Source organism: Acomys minous (assembly GCF_964271855.1).
Source record: "Acomys minous genome assembly, chromosome: 4".
NCBI classification, from domain to species: Eukaryota; Metazoa; Chordata; class Mammalia; order Rodentia; family Muridae; genus Acomys; species Acomys minous.
In genome coordinates this window covers 5,721,028-5,739,112 of record NC_140486.1, presented here as the reverse complement: position 1 = coordinate 5,739,112, position 18,085 = coordinate 5,721,028, and positions in this window count along the sequence as shown.

Genomic DNA, 18,085 nt, shown 5'->3' with positions numbered 1-18,085 from the left:
CCTTATTTTGAGGCAGGACTCTCGTGGGACCCAGGGCTCACCGCGAGGCTTGAGAGCTGGCCAGCATGCTCTGGGGTCTTTGTGGCTCCACCTCTGCCCTGGATTACGAACCACACCAACATACCCTGATTTTTCCCATGGGTGCTGGGGATTAAACTCAGGTTCTCCGGTCCCAAGGCCAGCACTTCACCCCCAAGCAGCCTCCTCAGCCCCAGAGGAATGCTCTCTGCTCATGATCTTAATGCTATAAAGTGTTTCTGGAAGCCTCCATGCAGAGCCACGTGAAGGGAGTGTCTCTTTGGGGGCAGGATGAGGTAATACAGATAGCAGCTAACCTGAGATCTATCTGTGCCTGCGGCTGTCTCTACCCTCTAGCCTTTTAATCAAGTTGGGGGAAAAAAAGCTGTGTTACATGGGTCCTAACTAGCACAGGTTTGTTTTCCAAAGTCGCTTAAAATAGTAAAGCACACACAGAGATACACGTACAGCCTTTATTGGACTATAATTTGAAACTACTCGATTCAGATGTGCAATTCAATGGCTGATAGTGTATTCATACACTGTGTGGCATCCATCCCACAGATTTTAAATGCAAGTACCCATAAGCCTTCATCCTCCTGGTCTCAACCCCAGAAGCCACTTCTTTACCTCCTGCTTTCCCAGGTCTGCTCTGTGCACAACCCTCTGTGAGTGGCATTCTTTATCGCTACAGTGTTTCCAAGGACTATCTGAGTTGTGGGACTGGTTGGAACTGTTTCATGGTCTGCAATGTGTGTTCTCTGTGGGATGAATAGACATACCTTCCCAGGAATGTGTTTCTGGGCCTTTCTTAGTGACGTCTCATGAACTGGTCCCGTGCCAGTGTTTGGAGAGTCATCGTTGGAGTATGGTTCTCAGCCACAGTGGCTATAATCGTAGCGGGCAGTCTGCGAGTGCTCTCCTTTGGCTGGTTTTAGAGTCAGGTGAGCTCACCTTCTCCGCTGCTGAGCTCTGACCCTAAGGTACATGGAGAGGGGTTACTCAGGAGGGAACATAAGAGTGCTGTTTTTCTCTTGCCACCGCAGCACTCGCCACATGAGCTTAGCGACTCCACATACCTGCTGAGAATCCCACAGCTCAGAGGGTCAGGCACCCAGGTGGGCGCTTCTCTCTGCATGCTGCCTTCCCAGGTACAGGCCAGCCTGGGCTCCCAGTTGAATCTTTGGGGAGTACACATCAAACTCTTTTGCTTTGCCCTGGGGTTGAGATATCTGCCTCCTTGCCGGGTGGTTGTTGGGATGTCCTGGCGCCACCTCTATTTGTCACCTGGCTGTTCCTTTAACAGCACCACAGCCTCCTCAGCTTATCAGGTTTAACTTGCCCTTCCTTAAGTCCCCTGCTTCCGGCTACTGAAAGATTGTGTAGTTAAAACGTACAATAGATAGATTAATAATAAATAAAACAAACAAACAAACAAATAAAATTTAATTAAAATAATGCACTTATGTGGCTAGGTTGTACCATCTTGGATACCAACGTAGTATTTTTATTTTGAGGTCTATCACCTAAGTTTTGTTTTATAAGCCCTTTTCACCAGACAAAATGTTCACACTTTCCAGAGATTATGGTACAGAAATCTTTTGGGAATTTCTCTGTTTACTACAGGTGACTGAAGCAATAAATAGTAAAGAGTACCTCCCAAGAGACATTTGGGTTACTTATTTTAGAGAAGAATTTTCATATTAATGGAAAAGCTTGATAAAGTTCAACGCTACTAAGTTACCCGTTGCAAGCAGCCTCCGAAGAATAGATACATAAAACCCCCGATGGTAACACAAACAGGTGGGTCTGAAACAAGAGATTCCATTAGTTGTTCTGATCCCTAGAGCGGTATAGCCCATGAATATTCTTAATGGAGTCATAGCTAATCAGGCACAGGATAGGCAAAGCGAAGGAAGGCTGGACCCTGAGAGTAGCCCGCCCAGCCCTGGGCTTCCCTGATGGGTCCATGACAGTTCCATGCGGCTTTCCATTGCCGTGGCCGGTTAGGGAGACATTGATACTGTATTGCCTATTCATTAGATATGAAGCATTTTGACTATTTCAGGTGTGTGTGTGTGTGTGTGTGTGTGTGTGTGTGTTGTGCGTGTTCTACTGTTATGTATCTGGTATGTTATCATGCAGGATGTTGATATGTAGCCATTTTGGATGTGTTTTTAAGGCCCAGACCTTCGGCATCTGCTCTGATGGCTTCTGAGTCATTCTGCATGCCTGTCTTCCTTCCTGACCACAGCCACAAATTTGGTTACTATTAGTATGGTTGAAGAAGTTTTTCTTCAGAGCCCAGAACTCCCAGAGGTCATCAGGGTACTCTCACATGTGCATTCCAAGCTGCTTAGCCAGCCTCGCCAGGACTTCCCAAACAGCAGGTGAGGTGAACACCTGCAAAGAATACTTGATATGGCTTCTGGTATACATATTTATATGAGGGGAGAAAGAGAGAGAGAGAGAGAGAGAGAGAGAGAGAGAGAGAGGAGGAGGAGGAGAGATCATCTGAAATGCAAAAATGTGACACTCAATCTGCATAAGGAAAAATTCTTGTTATAAAAAACACTAAAGCTTATATACTTTCCAAGGAGAAAGTTTCCCTCACAGAAACCACAATAAAGAGAAGAATTGGGCCTTACTGAAACCTCACAGGATGTGGCAAACATCACCTGTGGAGCTTGACCAGTGTATTCAGGATAGCCTTTTGCTGTTTTGGAAGAAATGGTTGGGCGTAGGGGAAGGCATGAGGAAAATGACTGGCACCTTCCTAAGTTAATTAGCTTTATCAACAGTATACACACATAGAGAGCAGCTCAGAACACACTCAGACTTGGATTTCTCTTCTGCGACATGATGCCGTGTTTGAGGGTTGAGGACATAGCAAGTTCATGTTTCTATGGACTTGTTGTGATACAACCATCCTGACCTCAAGTAGCTATCAGATTTTCAACTTGAAATATCAAAAAGCGGCACAAAGCATCGCTTTGAAGGAGGGGAGCGTTGACCTGCTACAACAGGAACAGATGTTCACAATGGAAATCAGAGCTAAAAGAAGCCATGCCCAGACACCATTCGGGCAGGTGGGGACCAACACCACAGCGGAAGACAAGGAAGACAAGGTGAGTTCCTCAAGCCTTCCTTAACGCGGGCCTTAAACCACACTTCTCTCCAGACAATGATGGGAGAACTACAGAAGCTGCAGCCTGGTGCGCGGGGAACTCTTGACGGTGCAAAAGCTAACCATGAAAGAACACAGCAAACTGGAAGGACATTTGAGTCATACCGCTTACAAAGACAAGAAACGGAGCGTCTCCTGTCAATGCTGTTTGTCACAGTAACAAGTTCAGTGCTCCCAGGCTTGACAGCTTCTGTCACTGTTCTGCTTCTGGGGTTTATAACTTTGAAATACACTTCCACTGTACTAAAATGTAGCAAATACATTTATAGGTGTGTGTGTGTGTGTGTGTGTGTGTGTGTGTGTGTGTGTTATGGGATTCAAAGAAGAGAAGATGCCCTCACTTTGAGGTGAGCGGGTCAGGTGAGATGAAGAAGGCTGTCTGTTCTGCCCACGTCCTGTCGGCCTTGTCTTGCCATGAGGTGCCTTGGGTGGTGGTGCCCATCTACTTTAAGCAGGCTGAGGTACATCATGGCAGAGCAGGGGCACGCTCACTGATGCTCTTGGGTCTGATTTCCATCCTTCCTCTCTTTCTAGCACACCTTCCCATCCCTCTCTTTATCTGTGATCCCCTCATCAGCCACAAAATAGTGTCCCAAAATGTCCCCACCTTAACCTTAACCCATGGATAGGGTTTTTTCTCCCAATGTAAAATTAGCAGATGTAACTGCCTTACTGACCTTTTCTGTCAACAGAGAATAGAAATGGAGACTAGAAGGTGGTTTATAGACACAACAGAATCTTTTCTTCCAGAAGACTGGGTGAACCAAGATCATACTAAGAAAGTTAAGTCAGCCTCAGAAAGATAGATACCAAATGCTCACTCTCATTTGTGAGCTCTAGACTTTATGTATGTGTGTGTGTGTGTGTGTGTGTATGTGTGTGTGTGTGTGTGTGTGTGTGTGTCAATGTAATTATATATGTATGGATGGGGTGAAGGTAGAAGTAAAACTGCTTCGTGGCATAACAGACACAAGCCAGAGGGTGAAGGGCTTCAAAGGAGAAGGTTCAAAGTGCAGCACAGAAGCTTCTGCTTAGAGCGCACATGTTACCTGCGTAAGCATGGCTTGATGTTTGTAACCCTGTTTAATGAAGCAGGAAAATAACAGGATGCAAACACACACCATGCTGTAATAAATAAGTGCACCACACTATCTAGGCATTTAAAAGCAGAGTGTTCCCTGCCTGAGAGGAAGCAGCACAGGCCCTGTGTTAGTCAGGAGGAGTAGCATCTGCGAAGCTCTCCTTCAACGTTCACTGTCTTTGTGAGGTAGGCTATGTAGGAACAGTGCAGAGACAAAGCAATCATGGAGAGCAAAGAAAGGGAAAGTGGTAGCCTTTGTGACCTGGCCAGGGAGGACAAGGCGACAGGAACTGGTGTCAACCAAGGATGTGCATTGTCTAATACCCAGGAGAACTGGTGGTGGCTCTGCTCCGCTGTCACATCAAGAGGGTAGCCCCCAACACACCGGTCCCAAGAAACCCAGTCTGGTGTTCTGTCCCACTGAACTGCATGGTGGTGTGTGGTGGCATCCGGGCCATTGCACTCATGATGACTGAAGGAAGCAAGCAGCTAACACCGAAGGATGACAGAGCTTGCCGCCAGTCACAGGACATTTGATTTGATGTTTCCTTTTAACTTCAGGTTCCACTATGTGCTTAATTTATTTACTTCCTTATAAGGTCGTTTCCCCCTTCTTCTTTACCCTATCTGCGAAGCACAGCCCCTTGCCACACTCTGCACAGTAGCTGAAGAGTAGAAACACAATGTGCCGATCTGGTCCTGGCACCCTGAGGTGCTCCCGCCATCCCTGTTCCTAGCTGTACTGGCTGGTTGTGTGTGCCAACTTGACACAAGCTGGAGTCATCAGAGGAGAGGAAGCCTCAGTTGAGGAAAGGCCTCGTTGGGATGCAGCTGTCAGGCGTTTTCTCAATTAGTGATCAACGGGGGAGGGCCCAGCCTATAGTGAGTGATGCTATCCCTGGGCTGGTGGGCCTGGGTTCTGTAGGAAAGCAGGCTGTGCCAGCCAGGAGAACAAGGCAGTAAGCTGCACCCTCCTCTAAGGCCTCTGTATCAGCTCAGCTCCCACCCCCATGACCCTGTCCTGTTTGAGTGATGTGGAAGTGTGAGCCAAATTATCCCTTTCCTCCCCGACTTGCTTTGTGGCTGTGGTGTTTCCCTGCAGCAATAGAAACCATGACTAAGACACTAGTGTCCAAGCTGCCTCTGTTCTCTAACAGGCCACCAGGTTGAATGTGGTCGGAGGGATCAAGAGGATGCCAAAGAGTAGCAACTCATGATTCAGCACTCTGTGCTCTCCCAGACTTTATGAGAAGCCCAGTGGTACTCAAGGACTGTCATGTGTGAGCAGGAGCAAGGGCCTCCAGGACAGTGCCCCAGGGGAGCATTCAGATGAGTCACCCTGCCCTTCCTGCAGGCTGTGCCTGCATTCCCACAAGGGACTCCTGTGCAGCAGAGCTGTCCCTAGTCTCCTGGCTGCAGAAGCCATGTGAGGAGACACGGTTCCTTGCTTTAAGCAACTACATTGGGAGTGACTTATTACGGAACAATATAAGGAAACCAGCCTTAGAAAATAACACAAAACAAAACAACTTTCCTGTAGATAATCCTCCTAAAGGTTTCTCAGCTTCATGTGTATTTAGATTTATTTATTTTATTATTCTATGTATATAAGTGGGTTTTCCCCCCTTACATGCATGTACATGCACTTTGGTGGCTAGTTTTATGTTTGCCTGACACAAGCTAGAGTCATCTGAAAGATGGGAAATTCAAATGAGAAAATACCTGGATAAGATCTGGCTATAAGGCATTTTTTTAATTAGTGATTTATTGGAGGACCCAGCCCATTGTGGATGGGATCAGCCCGGGGTTCTATCAGAAAACAGAGCAAGCAAGCCAAGAGGAGCAAGCCAGTAAGCAGCACACCTCCATGGCTCCTGCCTCCAGGTTCCTGCCCTGTCTGAGTTCCTGTCCTGACTTCCTTTGAGGATGAACAATGATATGGAAATGTAAGTAAAATCAACCCTTCCCTCCTCAAGTTGCTTTGGCCCAGGTGTTTTGTGAACAACAGAAACCCTAACTAAGGCATGCGCCATATGCGAGCTTGGTGCCCCCTAGAGGTCAGAAGAGGCATCAGACACCCTGGGCCTGGAGTTTCGGATGATTGTGAACCACCGGAGCCAGGTGAAGCTGGAGTCTCGGTGAGCATAGCGAGCATTCTCTACCATTGAGCCGACTCTCCAGCCCCGTGTGCTATTTTGACACAGGTCTCCTTGTAGGGACCGGGGCGTATGATGGAGTCCAGGCTGGTCTTGAACGTGCAGTGATCCTCCAGCTATTGCTTCCTGAGTGCTGGCCTTTGGCAGTTTTTGTTCATTTGTAGCGTTAGCCCACCCACCTCCAGTGTTTGCCTCTGAGCACCTTGTGTTCATGCTGGGGAGTTTCATATTCCTTCACCTTAAAGGTACAACAAGACTGACTGGGCACAGCTTCAGTCCACCAGGCGTTTCCCACAGTGGCTTCTTCTCCTTCTTCAGAAAGCACAGATTCCTCACAGCGGTTCTGCATCTATAATGCTATTATTACATAGAGTGGAGAGTCACATTTAAGTCCCTCCCTGTTCCTCCCCGCAGGTCTGCCAAAGCCTGGTGCCTTTTCAGCATCGTTTCCCTTTACGTTAGACCAGCATTTCCTTTAACTGTTTCTCATGAGTTTAGTTTTCAAGGACTCTGGTAAGGTTGACTCCATGGAAATCATCTCGTGTTGTTCTGTAAATTGCCAATAGTAAAGCAGAGAGTGAGAGTTTGGCCTCCTGAAAATGTTTGCCTTTATAGATCAAAGAGTCCTTCCATCCTAAGAGAAACTCTTTAGTGTCACCAAGGCAACCGTCCATTGCTTCAGTTACCTCCCTGTTATCGTAAGGACCTGACAAACACAACCTAAGGAAGGAATGTTGACTCGGGCTCAGAGTTTGACAGGATCCACCGTCACAGGGAAGAATGGTGGCAGATGTGTAAAACAGCCAGTCACATTCCATCTTCATTTAGAAGCCCAAGAGAAATGAATGCGGGGCTCACCCGGCTTTCCTTTTTCAACAGCCTGGTCCACCTAGTGATGGAACAGGCACTGCGCATCTCAGAGTGGCCCTCCCCTCCTCCACTGATCGCCTTTGGAAATGTCTTCTCCTTAGACTCAGAGCTGTGTCTCCTGGGTGATTTTAAATCTAATGAATGAATGGAGATTAGCTGCCAGGTCACAGCTCCTGGATCAGAAAGACCATTGACTGCTGTTTAAGAGCTGGAGCTGGAGGAAAAAAAAAAAAGAGTTGGAGCAAGCCTCGGAGAACAAGTCTCAAGCAAGGTGTGGCAGATGCTTTGGCTGAAAGTGATGTTTCAGAAACAGAGGGGACATTCAACATTATGAGCTAGTATTCAAACAGACATGGGGATTTTTGTTTTGTTTTGTTTGCTTTTTTGAGTTGCAGATGGTGTTTGGTTTGGTTACTTGATTCAACTCTCCAAGATAGGCCCTCTCGCTGAAACATTCTTTAAGCCAGGGCCCATAGCTGAGATGTTCTCCCTCTTCCTCTCCACGCCCCTCTCTCCCTCCCTCTCTCTTTCTCACGATTTTTAATCTATCTTAACATGCATATTCAATTCAGTGTGCAAGAAGAAAAAGGAAGTCAACTTCTATTTATTGTCTGCAAAACAATAAATAAACTCAAGGCATTAGAACTTGAAACATTCTCGGTGCTTCCTTCACCTACAAACATTGAATCTCTGTGCTGCTGCCTTCACGTTTTTATTTTTAATTTCTACAAACTTATACTCTTTCCCTGCCTGCTCCTTAATGATCTGGTCTGATTTCTAGTTCTTTATGGCCTTCTAATTTGCATTTCAGATCTCTGATAGTTCTACCCTAATTAAGAATCCAGGAAGGGAAGTTAGCAACTTCTACTGTAAAACTGTCCTAGGGTGAGCCAGGTCATCAGCAGGCGCCTGTGATATGCCAATTACCACATGAGAACCTTTACTAGGCCCCAAAAGCAGCATTGTAGGAGTCACAAAAACCGAAGCTCCTGGACTTAACTAGGCTATCAAAAATAGAAGAAAGGCTGGCATCATTCTTGAACGGCTGGGCCTTTTTGTCCATTGGTCTGGCCATCAGGACCCACACTCCCGCCACCCTCAGATGAAAGGCTGTCTTCAGATGGGAGAGCCACTTGTTGTAGTGGACTCCCAGCAGCCCCTTGGCTCACACCATGGACTGTGTCAGGAATAATGAGTCCCTTGGTGCCTAGGAACAAAGTGACAGCAGCTAATGAGGCAGAACAGGGGATGTGATGAAGCAATGACATTTTTTTGAAGTCAGCAATCTGAGGTGGGGATCAATAAGTGCTTTCCAGGGTTAATTCACCGGCCACACTGCTGACACGCTATTAGGTCTGAGGATGAGCTCGGGGCTCAAGATGGGGACCTCATCTAGCTAAGTGTCCAGAGCACGAGCTACTTATTTCAATAATCCCAGCATCAAGGCATTCATGCCCACCTCTCCACAGGGAACGCAATACCCTCCCCGCATTCACCTTGCCCGGCCTGCGGCCATCTGAATTGTGCCCCAGCTCCGTGGGTCCCCTCCTCCTCAGCTGCACAGAGTGTTATCTACCTGCAGTTATGTGGGCTTCAAGGTTGAGTGGTTTCTATTTCTATTTGTTTGGGGAAATGGCAACCAGGAGACTCATTCAAGCCTCTAATGGATGTTGTATTAGATCATAGGGTTGGACTGAGAGCAAATCAGATAAAATTTAGAACAACTGGGCTTTTCTCTTTTCCTGAGGCCCTCATCTGTGTGACATTTAGTCTTTGCCTTTTATCTGTGCCTCAGTTTATCCATCTGGCAAATAGGAATCATACCTTCCATGTCACAGCCTCGGTGACAGTCCAGCCTTGCTTATGGAAGCCTTGTCACTCTGTAGGCACCATCAGTTAAAGGACATGGTGCTGCTTCAGGGAACCTGGCTAGAGCAGATTGGTTCTGTTTTGTGCTCAAACCCTTTGTAAATCCTCTGCTCTCCAGGGATCTCCTCATGATTGCTGTAGCCTTAGAGACTCATTGTAGCATCCTGGAGAAGAAAACCATCTTTAGGTACTTAGATAACCAGTGATATCGCCAATTATAACACATAGATGGTGCGATGGCTAACCTTAGTTCTCACCTTGACCACATCTGGAATCAACTAAATCTAAGCAGCTGGACACACCTGTGTTGATTCTTGGGTGGATCATTTGAGGTCAGAGTCACACCCTCTGATAGCAGCCCACATAAAAGTCACAGAAGAAGGAACTGTTGACTTTTACATGCTTGCTTTCACGCTCACTGACAAGTTCATCTATCCTACTGCTGAGGCACTCCTTAGCTGGTATTGGAACCTGCTTCTTTGTGATAGCAACTTATCCTGAAGACCGCTGAGCTATGGAGCCTAATGGACTGAGCAACAGTTAAATTCTTGGCCTCTCTGTCAGGAGCCAGCCATTGTTGGACTAGCTGGACAACAGCTTGTAAACCACTTTAATAAATATAATTTATATATATATTATATAATATATAGATCCAGTCTATCAGTTCTGATGCTCTAAAGAACCCTGACTAATACTATAGGTGGCAACATAATGCTAGAGAAGAGGAGTCTAGCTTTAATGGTCTATATTTAGGCCTACACCACTCACTGTGATCCCTAGTGCTTGGGAAATACCAGCAATAGAGTCAGGATAGTGATGTAGGAGGAAAAGTGAAGATACCACCCCATTTCAAGAACAAGGGAAAGAAGAATGCTTTGTTCCGGATGCAGAATTCCTAAGCTGCTCAAGAGTAAGAAGTACATTGAAAGCTGTTAAAAATTGAGGCAATAATAAGTGTCTTTAATTCTTTAGAATAATTGATCAATTATATGCTATGAAACCTCAATAATGATCTCAACATTAAGGCCCAAGGTAACGACAGAGGAAAAAACAGTTTGTGTAAAGCTGGCTGGCCAGCACTTTCAGTGACCTTGAAAACAAGCAATGAGAAAGACCTCTGGAGATGTCTGCCTGTCAGTAATGGGGAGCCAAATGGGGAGTTTCACCTAAAAAAGGGCATTTTATGAAGAAGTATCAAGTCTCCTACCCAAGTTTATTGAGGAAAAAACTTAAATATGTATAATATCTATGCAAACATATATATATATATATATATATATATGAGAGGGGGGAGGGAGGGTGTGAGAGAGAGAGAGAGAGAGAGAGAGAGAGAGAGAGAGAGGGAGGGAGAGAGAGAGAGAGAGGGAGGGAGGGAGAGAGAGAGAGAGAGAGAGAGAGAGAGAGAGAGAGAGAGGGAGAGAGAGAGAGAGAAGAATAGCTTAGAGGTTACAAATTAAGGAATTATCAACCACTATGGTTTTATCTTCACAGAATCATGGTAAGCCATAATGGTTGCTCTGATGACTCTATTGCTCCAGGATGTGAATGAATATTGTGTGACAGTTGTTTTGGGACTAAGGTGATGTTTGGCCCAAGTCAGAGTGACTCTCCTTCGTAAGCTTTCTCCAAACATCCACAATCCCACTCTTCTCAACTTACCAGACCTGTTCTTGGTCAGAGTGTGAGCAGGGAAGCATGAATGGGAGACTTCACACAACTTTGACTTGCATAATGAAAGTGTTCTGTGGCCAGGCACAGAAGCAGACAGCCATGAATGACAACAGCTTGACATATAAATGAAAACAGTTATGAGCCAATAGGTTCATAGACATAAGCAGCTATGACTGAAAACACAACAGAATGCTCTTAGAATTATTAGGAAAATAAGAACCTTGGAGAATTAGAAAGAAAGAAAGAAAGAAAAGAAATAAATAAATAAAGAAAGCCATAGTCTATTTATAAGGAAGGCATATAGAATATACAAAAAATGAGCAGACAACTGAAGTTGAAGGGACTACTGATTATGCATAAAAATGGAATAATGGAGCCAAAGTAGAATCAAATACATGCGGCCACTGGCCATGCTCAGGGAAGTGTGAAGAGGACATCTTGGCTTTCCTTGGGGTCAAAGGGTAAGATGGCTCAGGCCATCTGGTGTCCTCCTGACCTTTATTGTGTGTATATGATCTTGTATTAGCCAGGCAAAGCCAATAGAAGATTTTAATGCCATCTGGTGCCATGAGTCAGAAGAAAGCACTCAAGAGACCATAAGGGGAAGGCTGTTGGAATCACACACCACTGCTAGGAGCCATAAAAAGCCTGGGAGGGAGAGGGCTTTGATACAGAGCTAACTGTGCCTGGGAAAAGCACATCAATGAAGTTTGCAAAACCTGCTTCCATGAAAGCAAACCCACCAGAATTTTCTACTGGATCACTTGTATAACAATGAAGCATAAACATGATTCTCAACTTCCCAGTGGTGTGGTCACTGCATGATGACCATGCTAACATCTGTTAACAGTCCCATGGAATTTAGGGATAAGTGAGCCTGGCCTCATGGCTGTACTGAGTTAGCTGACAGTGTTCAGGTCCCTGAGACGGAGTCCCAACAGGATTTCTCACTGGGGCTAAAGCTTGGGTGTGCATTGGAGGAATTCTCCAGAACCATTTTGGGGCAAGGGAAGGGCCCAGTGTTGTTTTCTATCCCTAACAACTGTCAAGTCCTCTGACCGCATTCTGTAAACAAGGATAAAGTATTTAGGAATGCAGATTTACTGGTGCATTCCCAAGGATTTGGAGAGTTTATCTGAGCTAGTAAACAAACAAGAGGTCTCTGGCCTTGTGGCTGATAAGAAGGCCAAGTGTTCACCCTCACATGCAGGCCTCCCACCACTCGGCTGAGGGAGGTCTGGCTGCACTGCACACACAGCCTTCCAGGCCCTTCCAAGCATTCCTAAATTACTGCACACCACAGTTACAGTCCTCAGGGGCCACATTTCATTCTCTGAAAATTGGTACCAGGCCACCTTGGCTGATGAGCTTGAGGAGAGTATCCAGGCAACAACTGTACAGATATACAGGAAGGATGTGCTCACACTGCCTAGAGCTCAGGGCCCTGCCTTAGGCCAGAGCCCAGAAAAATCTCAGCTCAAATTGCTAGATTCCATCTGGAAAAATAATCTCATCAAGTATCATCTGCACTGTGTGGTGGGAACTTTTCCCGATCTGGTGGGTTGAGCTAGGCCTGCAATCTGTGAGCCCAGGCTTAGGGCAAAAGCACAGGGCTGGTCCACACATAACAGTGAAAACCATTGACTCTTTCAATTAAACGTGCGCCAGCTCTGATAATGTTCTGGCCACTATGCCAAGTGCTTGCTTTGTGCAAGCAGAACAGCAGCCTCAGCAGCAACATGAAGCGCACAGCGTGGCCCACTTCCTCCCACCTGTGGACAACTGAGAGTGAAATGGCAGCATTGGGCGAGAATGCCGTCAATGTTGTCGTTGGGCTGTGTCCCCTTAAAAAAAATGTTATGATACTATCCTAGCCCCTGATGCCCCTTTGAGGGAGATGAGGCCTTCGTAGATGGAATTTAAAACGAGATCATTACTGAAGGCCAAGGTGTTGGTAATGTGCCTTGACTCGTGAAACCAAGTAAAGATGTGGAGACAGTGTTTACCTGCAAATCAGAATGCCAAGGAGAGCTCATGACCCCCTAAAAGCTGGGGGCTGGCCTAGAACATTCTTATTCACAGGCTCAGAAGGGGATCTGGACACCCACACCTCAATAGCAGACTGAGTCTCTGGGGCCAGGACACACAGTCCTGATGTTTAAGGCTCTTTATTCCTGGGTATAGACCAGAGAAAGGGAGATAACACGGCAGCTTATGCTGTGGGTGAAGAGGCTGCAGAGCTGATTTCCAGCACCCCAGAAGGTGACCTGCCTTGGTTCGGCATATGCTTCTACTTCAAGTGGGGAGGGGGACGTGACTGTGTGCTGTGCTGTAGGTAGGTTTGAGAGATCAGTTGGTAGCACAAAGGCTGTGGCAAAGCCGGCTGGGCCAGATGAGGTAACAGCTGTGGAAATGGTAGGAGGAGGTCTTGCCTAGCTGTACGTACATGGGACAGAGAGTTTCCTAAATGACATAGGGCCCCAAGAGGAAAAAGTCCAACGTTCTCAGTGTGGATCACTAGACACATGGGGGTGCCACTGTGGGAGACGGGGAAGGCTGTGGGGAGCAGGCTCCATGGGGGCAGGTTCCATGGAGTGACAGGGACAGGGAAGAGCTGTGGCCTTCACCGTGTTTCGTGCACAGGATTAAAGGGCATGATGTAGTGTGTTAAGTTCTCGTCTGATTTTTTCTCTACCACAGATTTGGAGATTCTGTATATGAGCTTCTCTGGTGGCCATGGGCCTAGAACTTACTAAGATCCTGAGACTTTGACCACTGTGACGGGACTCTGGGATGTTGCCTCGTGGCAAAGGTCACGCAAGCATTGCTCAAAAGTGATTCCAAAGCCATTTTTAGAATGCCAACTGGGTCTTCTTTGACCCACACAATCTCAGTGGGATTTCCAAATGCAACCTTCCAGGCTGGCCCGCGAATGCAGCGTCAGGGCCGGGTGGTTCCCACGGAAGTGCCCTTTGCAGGCCACACAAGCAGTGGCCACCTAGTCTCACACCCACAAGGTCCTTCTGCAACCGTGACTTCTTCATAGAGGGTGGAGCAGAAGCCAGTCAGGCTGTGCCTCTCGGGCCCTAGGGACCCTCCTCTGGGACACTTAGGGACAGCCTATTCAAATGCATGGCTTTTCTGGGAGTCTCCTGAGGGCTGTGCAACCTCGCAGAACCTCTGAGAAGGCACTTAGCATATTTCGTATTTATAGAGAGCCTTTCTACCACCAGGCTTACAGCACAGGTCTCATTTCATTAATCCTCACAGCGGGGTGTGGATGGTGGGTAAGAATTGTCAATTTTACCTAATGTGGAGGCAGAGCTGCGAGGTTAAATGACTTGCCTAAGGCTGTATGATGAGTCAGTCCCGGAGCCGAGGCTGCAGCCTTGATTCCTGACTTCTGCTCACCAGCTGAAACTCCCCTTCAGAAATAACATCGTAAAAAGTGTGCTAAATCGGAGCTCGGAATTAAATCCTTGTGATATCCAGCATGTCACTTAACCTCTTCCTGCCCCAATGTCTGAATCCATAAAATGGGGATAATAACACCTGCCATCTATCTCACAGTCGAAATATTATGAATATTAATCTTCTCAGTGATCAAACTCCTTGGAAAGAGCTGCCACATAAATTCAAGGTTCAGGCTAAGATCAACTACTTGTATATTATTCAATGATTAGAGAAACACACTGGTCTCCTATTACAGGAAGGAGCACTGACAACAGGCCTAAGGTCTTTGAAGGGCTACATATTATTTATCGATGCGGAATTTTGTTTTTTTATGCGCAAGTACATGTACATGCATGTATATGTTTATGTCTGTGCTTACATGTGGATGTCAGAGCATGATGTTATGTGCCATTCCTTAGGTTCCACTGATCTTATTGATCTTGCCTTTTGGGGGGTAGAGGGGCAGGGTCTCTCATGAGCCAAAACTTGGGAAATAAGCTAGGCTCCCAGGCTAGTGGCCTACTGGGACCCTCCTGTCCCCACCCTCCCTGCTTTCCCGTGGCATGGTTGCAAGTGTGTCTGCCTGTTTTTATGTTTTAAACATGAATGCTGAGGACTGAACTCGGGGCCTCATGCTTGCAAGGCGAGCACTTTACAGCTGAGCTTTTACCCCAGCAGCAACATGGTTCTAACTTCCAGTGGTTAGAGGTGGGCATGTGGGGGTGGTTTAAGCTTTTAAACGCCCAGTAGTTTTCTAGATGCATCTTTCCAAGCTCTTACTTTCCTGTAAATGGCTGTGACATATTTCAATGCTCTTATTCTGTGAGCCCGTGTTTATAAGAAGGCGACGGGGAGGCTTGCAGGCTTGTTCTCCTCTGCTCTGTATTTCTGTTCAAAGTCCAGTGTCCTACAGAGATGGTGAGACACAGACTCTTTCCCCTTCCCAGTCCCGTGTGGTTCTGAGCCATGTGACTGGGAACAGTATGCTCCAGAGTTAATGGAGCCCGAGGTTGGGTGTTTGCCACTTCTGTTTGGAATCAGATGTCTGATCTTATCTGCAGTGACAGGTTTAATGCCTTTCTTCTCTGACAAATTTTCAGTTGGGAGGAATTGCAAGCACTGGTGTTGGGGGCAGTTACAGGAAGGGCTAATCCAAGCAAGCTCAGAGTGGCAGCTTGATCTTTAACAAACAGCAGAGCACTGAAGTCACAGCTTGCTGGGACGGGGTGGGGGTGGGGAGGGGCAGAACACTAGAATAAACAAAACTCTGTAGATTTTCCAGCACTTCCTAGGCTGCTCTGGGACCTGGCATAGGAGAGGCATCATTGTGCAGGGCTAATCTGGAGGTGTCAGCATCGACTTGGGCACAGAGGGCATGCATGGAGGAAGAAAGCAGGGGAGAGAGGGGTCTGAATTGAAGGAGTCTCTGCACAGTATTTGAAAATGCTGGACTCTACGTTCCTTTCTGGGAACACAGTACTCTGAAAACTTGGTTGCCCATCATTGGTCTATAGGCCTCATGCAGGAATGAGTTTGGTTGACTTGAGAAACTTTGCACTGAGCACCTTAGACTGCCTGTCCGTGTCGGAGCGCTGAGGCAGTGGATTTCAGCCTATGAGTCAGAATCCCTTGGTGGGGGGGGGGCAGGGGAGGGCAGGCAACGTCCCTTTCACAGGGGTCACCTACAGCCATCAGAAAGCATAGATATTTGCATTATGATTCTTAACAATAGCAAAATTGCTACCTCATAACTAGCAATGAAAACAATTTTATGCTTGGGGCCCACCACAACATGAGGAAGTGCATTAAAGAGTTGCAGCACTAGGAAAGTTGAGAGACACTGATCTAAGGAAAGACAGGGCGCGAATCATTGCAGAATTAGAAGGAGTCAACTTCGTAAAGACTGAAGCTTTGTATAAAAGTTCTTATATATATATATATATATAATGGGATTATATTGCATAGTATAGTGGAGTGTTTTTAACTGATTCTTTTAAAACATGATTATTATTCTGTTTCTTATGTATGGGTGTCTGGTCCACTTGTATATCTCTGTGCCATGAAAGTGAAAGAAGGTGGCAGACCTGCTGGGACTGGAGTTACAGAAAGGTGTGAGCTATCATGTAGGGGCTGAGATCTGAACTTGCGTCCTCCTGAAGAGCAGCCAGTGTTCTTAACTGCCGAGTGATCTCTCCATCCCCTTATCTGGTTCTGTTTTGATTGAGTTTTAAAAATCATATGTATAGAGAAAATTAGAAAAAAAAACCAGTAGAAGTTTCTGAATGTGACTTATATATAAAGCACAGCAGGAAAATTGAAATTATCATCTCCTGATACTATGGAACTTTCTGATCTAGATAATCTTTAGTATACTATAAGCATTAAATGAAAATTTGAAAACAAGTTTGTTGTAGGATGAAATATTGTCTCTGATGCTTATTTTCTTGGTAGTGTGGTTTACCTAGTTTTATCTCTCCCTTAACCATTTGGATTTTACTTGTAGTGAATGGAGGAATTACCTCCTTAATGTGCACGCAAAGCCAATAGTTTGGCTTCTTTGGGCTGGTGATGTGAAGAAGACACTCCTGCTGACCTGTCTCTAACTGACCTTCCTCTCTTGGCAGGAACATCTGGTAGACCCTAAGACCTGAGAGTTATGAGACTTTATTTCCAACTGATAACTTTTTCCCTTTTTTTGTGTGTCAGTGACTTTGGTAGATTGTCCCTTCTTGGGGACTCTTGATTAAAGCAATAAGTAAATTCTAAAGTTCTTGATTATTTTTTAATGGCTGAAAAATGACTCTTCCTCTAATTGAGTCATAGCCCATGATGTCAAACTAATTAGGAACCAGTCCTCTCATGCTTGTCACAATTACAGGTCACTAGACTTAGGCTGTCTCAGCATGCTCTGCCTTCCTTATTCCTCCCAGTCAGGCCCTCAGTTCCACTGTCACTTAGAGCCACTGCCTCAAGCTCTGGGTCCTTCATCTCTTCAGAGAAGTCAGGCCTTGGCCACACTGGAGGCTCTCCCTGGCTCCCTTTGTCAGCCAGCTCATTTGGTCCTGCCTGAGGAGGAAAAGACTTGTGTGGTCCTCAGTTTACTAAGAAACAAACCCATTCAGCTGCCCAACAGTTGAGAGTCTTTCAGGGGCCAAGAGGCTCCCCTTATTTTTTTTTAAATATAGTGTATATTTGAATATATGGAATAGTGTGTACATTTTTTTTGTGTGTAAAGTGATGGTTTCATGAGATCTTCAAGTAGAGCATGTACTCCAAACATTTTACCTTTCTGTGAGCATCTGTCTCCTGTTCCTCTCCCACTCCTGTGTATCCCTTTCCTCCTAAGTCGTCCCACTTCTATTTACATGTCATGTTTATATATGTGTGCTCAGGTGTGTGTAACTTAGGGTTCATGTGGTCAAGAAAATAACGTTTGCCTTCCTGAGTATTGGCTTAGTTTTACTCTATTGCTGAACAAAACTCCATTGTGTGTACAAACAATATTTTAATCTATTCACTTATTGTTGGTAGACACCTGGGTTGGTGTCCATAACTTGGCTATTGTGACCACTGCCTAACAAATAAAATAAACAGGTGTCCCGATGCCTCAGATTCTTTTGGGTATTTTCCCAGGAATGGAATAGCTGGACCATTCACTGTATCTATTTTCAGTTTTCTGAAGAGCCCCCATTCTGATTTGTACGTTGGCATCACCAGATTATCATCCTACCAGCAATGTAAACGTGCTCTCTTTCCCGAAGCCTCGCCAGGATCCCTTCT